This window comes from Myodes glareolus, chromosome 20 (assembly GCF_982192425.1).
Source record: "Myodes glareolus chromosome 20, mMyoGla1.1, whole genome shotgun sequence".
In the NCBI taxonomy this organism is placed as follows: domain Eukaryota; kingdom Metazoa; phylum Chordata; class Mammalia; order Rodentia; family Cricetidae; genus Myodes; species Myodes glareolus.
Window position 1 is genome coordinate 24,873,474 of NC_142045.1, and position 12,369 is coordinate 24,885,842.

A 12,369-nucleotide genomic window follows, 5' to 3' on the forward strand; every position below is an offset into this window, starting at 1 on the left:
CCTCCTTCTCTGAACAAAGACGTATTTTCCCATGAAAAGAACATTGGATGCTTTCCCTAGCTCTGGGGCGGACTTTCCCCAGGGAAGCCGAGGTTTGCTGCTGCTTTCTGTCATCTTTATCACAGGAATGTCCTCAGTTGGGCCTCAGAAGCTGCAGCAAGTCTGCTCTCTGCCTTTAGGAAGGGGAGCACGGAAATCAGTTTTCAGAAACGACAGAAACAAACACTTGCTAGCTCACAAGCCTGGATTTATAGTCATTGAGATATATGTGTGTGGTTTTTTTTTTATAGTGCACACTAATCATACCTCTTCGGTCTTTGTTCGACTCAGATTTGAGCATCCACTGGTGGCTTGGATTTCCCTGGTACAGCTGATAGCATCAAACACCCAAAATGAAGCAGCTCCCAGCAGCTCCGGTTGAGCGATGTTATCAATTGCTGAAAGAGTAACAGAAGTCCTGGACTTAGGCTCCGTCGTGGCTTGAGAGATTTCTTGCAGCTCTGCCTAGCTGTCATTAAGTAGAAAGCTGCTCCAGATCAGTTCCATCCTAAACCCTGGGAATTTTATTTCCAAAGGGAGCAAAGGATTTTGAGACACAGAAAACAGAGGGTCAAAGGCGGAGGCTTAAATTAATAATTGTGGAAAATAACCTCTAGTTGGTATATACACTTGCACCAAATCGCAGGCATTTTGAACACTTCTGAAGGACCTACTGCATGTTCAAGAGGAGGAATTCATTAGCTTCGCCACAGAGCCTTGCCTGCTGATTGTTGTGGCAGATTGCAGAGCCCAGCTGAATAAAATCGGTTCCCTCCAGAGTGCAGAGGGGATTGAGGGTGGAGGAGGAAAGACAAAGACGTATACCTTTCCTCATGAGCACCAGGGTGCTTTCTCCTTGAGAATCTGTTTCTGAACGGCTAAGGAATCCAGACGTCATGGAAGCAGCTGAGTACACACATTTAGAGATGAAAACTCATTTCCAGATCGCCCTCCCCAGCAAATGACCCACCTGCCAGTCAGTGATAGGACATTCCTCATCACGAGGAGGAGCTGACAGGTGCTGGGGTGAGCTATAAGGCAGCTGTGGGAACGAAAAGGCCCTAAGAGCACAGTCAGAGAGTGTGTCTGATACTTAGCCTTCACTAGACAAACACAGCTATGAAGTTAGTGTTCAGACACATCCTTTGAAACTTAAGTGACAACATGAATCGTAGTCACCACTGTGCGTGCTCGTCAGAACCTAACTGGGAAAGAAAATGAAAGCTCCACCTGAAAAAAATAATGTCTTTCGTCTTGTAATACGAGTCTGTAAAATTAATATTGGAGAGTACGAGGAGCAAGTGATAAGAGCCAGTACCTGGCAGTCCTGTACGGGCCACCTAGCATTTTAAATTCCATTACTAGGTCATCCATTTGTTTCCTATGCGTTCTTCTTTGAAAATATGGAAATAAAAACAACATGATGATCTTTTTGATTATTGAGTAGAAAATGAAGCTTGGAAATAGTTTACTTGGGGAGTTAGGGCCACTTTACCGTAGTCAAAGTTCTAAGAACATTTACTTGTGCATTGATCAAAAGTGTCATCATCTCTCAACTCCCTGAAAGTCCTCTTTGCCTCTCTGAGCAAGGCATAGTGGCAAACTAATAAAATTTCCAGCTACAAACAGAAAGAAAACTACTGAGCATGACACTCAATTAACCTCCTAGTCCTGTGTACATAGCCTCTGACTTGGGGCTGCCCTGCTGAGAGCCATTCCCCAGTTCACTCCTGATCCTCTGTGAGCACTTCCTTTGACCCTTAGACTCTGCACCCAAGCCTCTCACCAGATTCCCAAATAAATGTGTCACCTTAATAAAGAATTTAAGCAAATTTAAGGCAAGCCAAATATTTTATATTGTTGACTGATTTTGGTGAATGTGAAGTTCACTGTATCATTCAATTACATTATCATTCCCATTAACTTGATGAAACAACTAATGTTGAGTGTTGGAGAGCACTGAGATGGGAAAAAAAAAGACTTCTGGGATTACCTAGTAGCCTAGTAGGAACATTTTTGTTTCTTTCTTAAGGTTTTCAATGGAGTACTATTCAGCGGTTAAAAAAAAAAAAACAATGATATCTTGAAATTTGCATGCAAATGGATGGAATTAGAAAAAAAACCATCATGAGTCAGGTAAACCAGATCCAGATAGACAAGCATGGTGTATATATATATATATATATATATATATATATATATATATATATATATATATATTCACTCATAAGTGGATAATAGACATAAGGCAAAGGATAACCAGACTATATAGTCCACGATCCCAGAGAAGCTAGGTAACAAATCCTAAGAGAGACATACTTGGATCCCTCTGGAAAGGGGAAACAGAAAAGATCTCCTAAGATTTTGGTGAAATAACATATTCCTGCCAAAGGAAAATCCTTAGATATAGGTAGAGGGTTCAAATAACGTAGAAATTGATCTACAGACAGAAGTGAAACTGCCTCTATCCACCTGAGAATATTGTCTTAGACTCTAGCATGAATCACTCAATTGCAATTCTATGGACAGATATTTTTGTATCGATATTAGCTTTCTGACATTTATAGATTTACAAGATATCATGAAGAAAGGATGGTAAGTCACAAAGATCATTCAGCCACCACTTTGCTTATTTCGACGGTTTAAGATTTTTTTCCTGAGGGTTTGACTTCAAAAGCTAGGAATGACCCCGACTGTGAGCTCTATCTCACAGTATACACACAGAAGTTCTATAAAAGAAACACCGGGAAGTATTTACAATGAATTAAGCAGCTGAAAAAAAAAAAAAAACACCTTAGTCAGATCCTGAATGGGGAGCAAAACTCATGGTTTCCATACCTAGAGCCAGTTTTTGACCACATTGTGTTCCAGTTTCTATAAATATCAAATGATACTTAGGAACACTGCATTGCTATTTTCTCTAGATTGAAAATTTCCTTCCTAGAGAGGGCAGGGAGGTTCAGGAGATTCACAGAGCTCATGAAACTAGACTCACACGACAGCTCCCCGAGGTTGTTTGAGCAATGGTTTATCGCTGGGGGTGAGAAGGCTCTTTAGTGGAGCTTCCTGAAAGTCCTACGGGGAACTCTAGGGACTCAGCTTTTTTTTTTTTTAATATGTCATCCTTGCTGAGTTAAGCGTTTCATTAATAGCTGTCTGAGTCATCCATGCTCCCATAATTGACTCTTCACCCATTCACTTGTAACTAACCCCTGCAATCCACCAGTTCACGATATTGAGTTTCGTCACTTGTGACTCTTATGGTGGACACTGGCTACTGTATTAGCCTATACAGTTCAAGAGAGAAACAAGATCTTACCCTGAAAAATCATGGAGGACATTGTCTCTCAACCTTCTTGTAGATCTCCAGGTACTGAAAAAGAGTCCATTCTTTTTCTACAAATAAAAAAAATCTTCCTTCTTTACAAGCCCTAAATAAATATAATAGTAACTAAACAGATGGTTTTCATTTGTATTTGCATATAATTTCAATTCTAGTATGCTCCTTTAGAGAACAAACTAATTCTTAGTCCATATGTAGTCAGACCCACTAGGCAAGGCTTTTCAAATAAAGGTAATTTGCTTAAAAATGTGAAAGAAAGAAAGAAAGAAAGAAAGAAAGAAAGAAAGAAAAGACTCCAAGGGAAAATATGAATAGAGAACTCAACAGTAAAGTTTCAATCTGGTGTGGTTAAGCTCACTTACATATTTATAAACCAATACCCCACACACCCACACACACAATCTGTATGTTTTCTGGGTGTGTGTCACTTAGCTGTGTTTTTCTTTTCTTAAATAAACCATAATTCAATACTGCTAAGTGAGAAAATATAAAAATAATGTATAGATTTTAAATTAAACACTCTTGGAGCAACTTGATGTAACATGTTTTTCTCTTCCTTTCTATCACTGTGTCCACCGTATCTATTTTATTATATAAAAATAATGTATAGATTTTAAATTAAACACTCTTGGAGCAACTTGATGTAACATGTTTTCCTCTTCCTTCCATCTCTGTGTCCACTGTATCTACTCTGTATATGCTACTGGTCTATTAGTTACTGAATGGTCCTTTTGGGTACCAGGTACCAGGATTGTCATGGTAGGATAATAGGTAAGACTTAATTGACTTAAAGTTCCTGAAGAACAAGATTAGTCATATTGATGATGAGAAGCCATATTTTTCTTTAAGTGAAAAGATGAATGATTCTTAATAAGTTAAGTGAGTGTTGTAGTTACCTTCAGATATGAACTTGAGAAAAAAAGTATGGTCACTTGGGAAGAAGGACCCTTAACTGAGGAATTGTCTCTATTCCATTGACCTGTGGCCTTGTTTGTGGGACATATTTTTCTTAATTATAATTGATATAGGAAGGCCCAGCCTATTATAAGCAATACCATCCCTAGGCAGGTGGGCTGGGCTATCCAAGAAGCTGGCTTAGCAAGCCAGAAGAAGCATTCGTCCAAAGTTCCTGCTTCAGCTCCTGCCTCCTGCCCCTGTACTGGCTTCTTTCAATCATGGAATAAACTGTTAGCTGAAATAAACCCTTTCTTCCAGAAGGAGGTTTTGGTCATAGTAAGTCATCGTGGTAGAAATAGACGGAAAAAAAACAAAAAGAAAAAAACAAGAAACTGGGGCAGGAAGGAAAGTGTGCTGAGCCTGACAAGAACAGGAAAAGAAACAGGGTGTTCATGGAGTCTGGCGCTATGCAGTGCTCTCCAAGCATCTCAGAACGTATCCCAAACACAAGGGGGAGGGCTCTACTGTACTATTGGCATTCAGTTTTTGCAACTCCCCATTTCATTGAAAGATAAGCACATAATGTATTTAACTGAAGGAAAACAAATACTGACACATTGATTGTGCCAGCATGCACACAAACATCAGGACATATGCACAAACACACATCTGCACACAGAACAAACCAAACCAGAGGAAACATCTTGCACACAGTAGTTTAATTTTGACATATACTATGTGGAGAAGATGGACTGATGATGAAGCACAGTGGCAACTTCAAGCCTTCAATCACTACCAAGTGACTCACAGCCTGTACTTAGTTCAATAATCTCAAGTGCAATTTGACACCTTTCTCACTGATTCTTGCCCTTTCCAGTGGCGCACGACATATGACAAGAGTGCAGTGTCTGCTGGGCTCTGGCTACGTCTTTTCTACATATTAATTACCTGGAACCCTTCCAACAGTTTTGAGAGGCAAGTATTATTTTTATTAACCCACCAGCTCTTATTATCCAGACCTTCTCACGGACAAAAAATTCTGTGGTCCTGACAGATCATGAGGAGCATCTTTTTTTTTTTCCTCTTTGCTATAAGGGTTCAGAACTGAGCAGTCAGAATGATGAGATTCTGCAGTTCAAATAGTCTTCAATTAGAGCAGTGGTTCTCAACCTTCCTAATGCTGCAACCCTTCAATACAGTTCCTCATGTTGTGGTAACGCCCCAACAATAAAATTATTTTGTTGCATCTTTATAACTGTAATTTTCTACTGTTATAAATCATAATGTAAATGTGTGAGCCCACAGGTTGCAAAGCACTGAGTTAGAATGTCTCTTAAACTCTGCAGCAGTCACGTTTTTGCTTATGGCTCCAATTTACAGACTCTCAGTGTGCGTGTGTGTACATGTGTGAGTGTATGTGTGTGTACATGTGTGTATGTGCCTGTGCCTGTGTGTGTGTGTGTGTGTGTGTGTGTGTACTGTGAATTATTGCACCTCTAGGAAGAATGCCTAACCCTGTCTTGGAAATTTAAATGTTACTCTCCTTAGAAAAGGAATCTAAGAAAGTATTTTACTCATAATATATCTTTCCCAAGCACCTTTTATTCATCACACCAAGGTGAAGCGTCAAAGAACAGACTCCCTCAGCTCTTCTTCTCTTCCTTCATCCATCTTATTGTCACTTGTCTGTTTACTAAAACCATCCTGCCCCTCTTATCTGGTTCAACAGGAACCCTATTAGACCACAAAGCGATAAACAATAAGGTTCCAAGGACTGTGCTCTGTAAAGATACTGACTTCTCAGAACAGTTTACTCCCACTGGTGAGGTCATATGTTCAGCGCTCAGAGTCTCAGAGGGCAGAGAAGAAACCAATTATTACCCCAAACACAAACGGCGGAATCTGTAGCTTGGAAGAGCCAAATCCTCCACACATATCTGCCTCAACACTTATTTCTTAGGGGCTCATGAGGGCAGTAGACCCATTCTTCTCTGGCCTCTGGAAGGTGACTGTTTTTCATAATGGTTGGGTCTCCACCCAGAGGATGAAGCTTTTGTCATCATTTCCCTGCCTTTCCCAGATTAGAGAGCAGTATTCGGACAAAACTGCCCTTATCGGCAAGCACATGGGAGAGAGCATGTGATTACACACATTTCTGAACACTGTCAGAATTCGTGGCTTCTGTAAAACCCACATGCATGAACACGAGCAGGCGCGCACAGACACAGACACTTCATGCATGGCTTTTACTCATTTTATTCTTCCCTTGTTCCATAAACTGGATAGTAGGCTGAGTTCACAGAACTCAAAAAGTGAAACTGACCATAAATTTCAAAATAAAATACAATGTGAATGATTTTGTGAAGTATCAAGTAATTATGAGTTGGGGAAATTCAGGCAACCTGATAGAGAGAAATTGTTCTATTTTTTTTCCATTTTGGAGACCTGGGCCCATGCCTAGACCATACCAATCATGCATTGAGTCTTCCCAGCATTGACTAGCATTGGCAATTCCCAGGTGCAAAAATATTCAATATGTTTCTCTCCTCTATGACCTTCATCTCTTCATTTATTGTATTTGTTCATTTATTACTTAGTATATCATAGGCTCTCAGCACCTGAATACAAGAGCTAACACAACCACTATGTAGGGGACACACCAAATACACAGCTCCTAGGTTCCCTTTCACTACCTTTGTTGCATGTGCTACATAATGTGAATTATGCATTAGTCCAGTCTAACCAAACATCCTTATCTTTCCATGCTGCTCCATCCCATATTATGGTGGACAACTGACCATCGGGAGCTTATAAATGGAACCTTTGCAATGGAATCTGTTTATTGCCCAGATTAGAAGCTGGCAAGAACCTCACGTGGACTGACTTATGTGCAGATCAAGTCACGGAATTACAACTAAGGGTAGTGACAGTCACTGTCCTATCTGGCCCCAAGAGGCCCTGGAATATTTGAACACAGCCTTTTCTTATCTCTGTCTTCCTTACCACTAGCCTCTTGCCCCAAACACAGGATTGGGGACAAAGAAGGTGAATAAAGTCAGGTATTTCTCAAGAGAGAAGAGCCTTGGAGAGCCTCTGAGAATGTGTACAGGGCAGAAGCATGGTGGGAGGAAGGAAGGTACATGGTACAAGGTACAAAATCTCTCCATAGGCTCTTCTGCTCTAAGTTAAAAATCTCATTTCAAACATCAAGCCAGCATGAGAAGCCTCTTAGAGGACCATTCTGAGTTCAGCCCTTGTGACCATACTGATACCATGCTCACGGAGACAATGTGCCTCCTTCCCCGCAATTGCCAACCCTCTGGTCTCATGATTACTCCCTTCGTGGAAAAAGAAACTCACTGTGCATTGTTTTAACTAGCAATACATTAGGTCTAGGGGAAAGTACAGAGCGCCTACAGCCAACATAAACAAAGCTACACATTTACCATCACCTGCAGCTCTGGCCTTTTTTTTTTTTTCATGTTTCCATGATTTTGCATATTTTCTCTTTAACAGAAAAAGTCTGCCACTATTGTCCATTAAACCCGTTTCCCAGTTTACACTGAAGGTGTCCCCCTACTGCTCTCAGGTCATCAGTCCCTCACCCTTCTCACTGGCATCTTCTGTGTGTCTTGCCCACCTCTGTGTATTTCTCCAGACCTTTTAAATATTCCTGAAATAATTCTGAAGATTAAAGCCAAGGAAATACTAACCTTCTGCCAATTGAAATGCTTTGTCTTGAATTAAAGCTTACCCCAGCTTTTCTAGCATCCCCTCTCCAGACAGAGTAGGCTAGAAGGGCAGCAGAGACGGTGAAGGACTGCTGAGCCATTCACAGATGAATGGATTTGACTTGGCACTGAGAGAGAGCAGGATGATGAACCAAGGACTAAGAACTCTGTAAATGGCTAACAGCAAGGACTGCACAGTAGCTAGAAGTTGATCTGGCACTCGTTGGCATGATATGTGTTCCCTCCACCAGAATTTATGGTCAAAAGATATTGGAACAATTCAAGATGATAATAAAGTGTGGGAAAGAGACGAGATTGGGAAAGAACAAGGGATATAGAGAAATGGACATCCTGGCTGGGACCTGGACTGGTAAGATGAGTGAGGGAGGTAATGGCACCTTCCACGGCAGTGATAAATAAAGTGTTTGGAACTTTGCAGAAATATAATTCTTTCTGACACCAAGGGAGGAAAAAAATGATATAATTTGAATCAAATTTAAGGATTTTTTTATTTTTAAAATTCACAGAATCAAAATGACTTTAAGAAACTTAGAAGTAACCTCCGTGTGAATCTGATTGACCCAGTGAGGCTAAACTTCTTTATCTGTCTAGGCGTGTGAGCTTTGTTTTTATTATTGACTATGAAATTTTCTGCATATATTCTGAATGAATTCTTTCAATCAGAAGCACTCTAAAAACATTTCTCCCAGTGAGCGTGAGGCTCTTGTTTTATCTCGGAACAGGACTCTTTGGATAGCAGGACTGTTCTAGTTACTCTTTGGCTGCTGTGATAAAACCATCACAAACCAAGACAAATTATGGACTTCTTGGTTCCAGTAAGCTGGAGTCCATAATGGTAGGGACGGTATGGCCTCAAGTAGCCTGTGTAGCAACTCGAGCAGGAAACTGAGAACCCACACTCTCAAACTCAAAGAAGAAGAGAACAAACTGGAATTAGTTTGGCCCATTTTTCGTTTTATTTTGACTGTTTTCATATCCAAACCAGCCCCCCACCCCGGTGATGTACTGCCCTGCAAGGTTAAACGTCTTAAACCTTTCCAAAAAGTACCACGAACCAAAGAGACCAAGAGATTAAATACCTGAGACCATGGCAGACATCTCTTGTTTTTCTTGTATAAACCATTGCCATGTAGTGTAACTTATCCATTTTCCCTTTGGGGATTAAGTGTTTAGTGTTAGATCTTAGGAAGCATTGCAACCTAGTTCAAATTCACAGCTCTTTTCTTCTAAAAATTTTACAGATTTAGGTTTACATTTGTACTTATTTTGCATTTTAATTTAATTTCATACGCAATGCAAGAAAATATAAGATTTAGAAAACTTTGTTTGAAGATTAACACTATTGAAATTTTTTTATTTATTTTCTGCAGAGTGAGGTTGGATATTTATTTAGTGGGCTATGGAAAGGAAGGAGAGAAGGCAGAAGAGCAGAAACAGAGAAGGGGGAAGGGGAGAAGTAGGGCATTTCCTTTCTTTTAACTTTGAGTTGTCGTTAAATTTCTGTTCAAAATCAGTGCTGACATACCCATGAGTCTATTTCTGGACTTTCCTGTTTTCATGTTGCCATTTGCCCATCTTGATGCAAATAGCACAGTGTACTTCATGTTTACAGACGTATTAAGGTTGGCGGGTACTCTCAGAACCAGATAAGTCCTCTAGCTTCCTGCTTTAGTTATTCAACGTATTTTAATTTTCCATTTGAAATCTAGAGTTACCTTGTCAATTTCTATTAAGGTTTTATTGATATTTTAATAATGTTTACATTGATTATTGATCCACTTGAGAAGAACTTACAGGCTAACAATGTTGAGCATTTTAGTGTCTCTCAGTGTGTATAGGTTGTTTGTAAATTCTCAACACAAATAATTTTTAAATTTATAGAACTTTGCCAATGTATAGACTATCTCAAAATATTTTATATTTGCCAAGCTATTTTTAAGATGCATTACTTTTGAATTTGCAGTTTTCAGAGACACCCAATACTTAAGCACATCATTCCTCTGATGTTACTTTTCTTCTTTCTTTTTTTTTAGGTTCCATTTCTTTTTTGTATTGATTTTTATTGATTTATAAAAAATGGTATTTAATCTACATTAAATAGAATATATTTAGAAAAAGCTGCACTGCTCACAATACTTAAGAAAAGAAACTTACCTAAAGATCAGCCAGGGAAAATGTGTGAAGTACTCACAATGGGATTTTTCTTTATTCATAAAGAGAGAAATGTATCATTTTCAGGAAAATGGGCACAACTGGAGATCCTGATAGTGCACCAAGTTAGACTCGTAAAGCTGTTCACTCTCATTTATGAAGCTTAGGTTGTGGAGGTTTGAAAGACAATGGTCCCCAAAGAGAGAGGCACTATTAGGAGTTGTGGTCTTGTGGGAGGAAGTACATCACTGTGGGAGTGGGCTTTGGGGTCTCTTTTAGCCAAGCCTCCCTCAGTATGACAGCCAGTAGACTTCCTGCTACCTGCAAGATGTAGGACTCTCAGTTCCTCCAGCACCCTGCCTCCTGCCTGTTGCCATACTTCCCGCCATGATTATAATGGACTGAATCCCTAGAACTACAAGCTGCCATCCCAATTAAATGTTTTCTTTTATAAGAATTGCCTTGGTCATGGTCTCTATTTACAGCAATATAAACCTTAACTAAGACAGATTATGTGTACATATTTCAAACCTTGCATACGTGTATGACATGAAAGTAGGAATAAAACCATCTAAGAAATAATGGGAAAGAATGAAAATGAGTGGAAAGGGGAAATATGGTTAAAGTAGACTAGATTTTTGAAGAAAATCTACTTTTGAAATCTTTTATTATGAACAGTGACTATATACCACTAAACAAATAAATTATTAAATTCTTTCTTTGGGAGAAATTTTGTGGAAATTTCCAAACTTTTTAAAATTATTTTTTATTGAGCTCTACATTTTTTCTGTTCCCCTCCCTGCCTCTCCCCTCCCCTTCAACCCTCTCCCAAGGTCCCCATGCTCCCAATTTACTCAGGAGATCTTGTCTTTTTCTACTTCCCATGTAGATTAGATCCATGTATTTCTCTCTTAGGATCCTCATTGTTGTCTAGGTTCTCTGGGATTGTGAATTGTGGACTGGTTTTCTTTACTTTATGTTTAAAAACCACTTATGAGTGAGTACATGTCATAATTGCCTCCAAACTTTTGAATCAGTAACTTATTCAAGTGAAATTATAATGTTGGGTCAAGGGTTTCTTTCTTTTTAAAAAGCAGAACTACTGTTTTACCAGTAAAAATGTTTTAAAAATTCCAATATCCTGAAATAGAATAATAAGCCAGCTTTGATAAAGAAAATAAATTAGAAATTAGAGCAGCATGTGTAAGTTTTTAAAAATGATATCAATCACAGTTCATTCAATTTTGTAGTTTGCCAAAGTTACATATTTTACTATGATATGTAACTACGTATTTTAATGTAATACAGAAGCTGATATATGAAGTTGTTTGACCACTTTTACCTATTTTTCTTTCACAAAACCAAACAGTTAGGCAAGAAGCTTGCAGAGCCTTCGGAGGCAACCCGTGAAGATGTTATCATAATGTATTCTACCCATCCACCCGAGATTGTGCGGTGGCTGCCAGCAGCGGCAATTACATGCACAGAGCAATTACAGGCACAACCTTGATGGCTTGGCATCTGAGCCCTTTCTCAGCACACTCACATTTTTATAGGCAGAACAAGCATGAGCTTGAAGTTAAAAAGAAGTCAAAATATAGAGAGGCAGGAGGGGAGGGAGGGAAAAGGTGAAAGGGAGTAATGGAGGGAAAAAGGAAGGCAAGGAAAAGGAAGAAAGGAAGGAAGGAAGGGAAGAAGGGAGGGAGGAGGGAGGGAAGAAGGAAGGAAGAAAAGAGAGAGGGAGGAAGGAAGAAAGGAAGAAAGGGAGGGAGGGAGGAAAGGAAGAAGGAAGACAAGAAGAGAGAGAGGAAGGAAGGAAGGAAGGAAGGAAGGAAGGAAGGAAGGAAGGAAGGAAAAGAGAGAGGGAGAGAGGAAGGAAGGAAGGAAGGAAGGAAGGAAGGAAGGAAGGAAGGAAGGAAGGAAGGAAAAGAGGGAGGGAGGCAGGAAGGAAGAAGGAAAAGAAGGGAGGGAGGGAGGGAAGAATGGAGGAAGGTAGGAAGGAATTTTCTAATCAGTTCACATTTACTAAGAGATGAGAGGATTTTATTTTCTTCCAGAAATTTTACTAGAAAAGCTATGCAATGTCTTTAATGTGCTTCAGAACCTCAGTATGACGACACCCTTTTCCTCTGCAAGCTGCTTTTGCAATAAAATACGGCAACTAAGGGGAGTTGAAGCTCCTCTGCG

General features: G+C 39.6%; 1 long non-coding RNA gene across 1 annotated transcript; it reads right to left on the reverse strand.

The window, feature by feature from the left end:
• Positions 1–305: 305 nt before the first annotated feature.
• Positions 306–5,955, reverse strand: LOC125394117 (uncharacterized). The gene is made up of 3 exons (XR_007230104.3): positions 5,878–5,955; positions 3,359–3,435; positions 306–437 (listed from the first exon to the last, which is right to left on the reverse strand). It is a non-coding gene; the product is annotated as an uncharacterized LOC125394117 (long non-coding RNA).
• Positions 5,956–12,369: the final 6,414 nt, after the last annotated feature.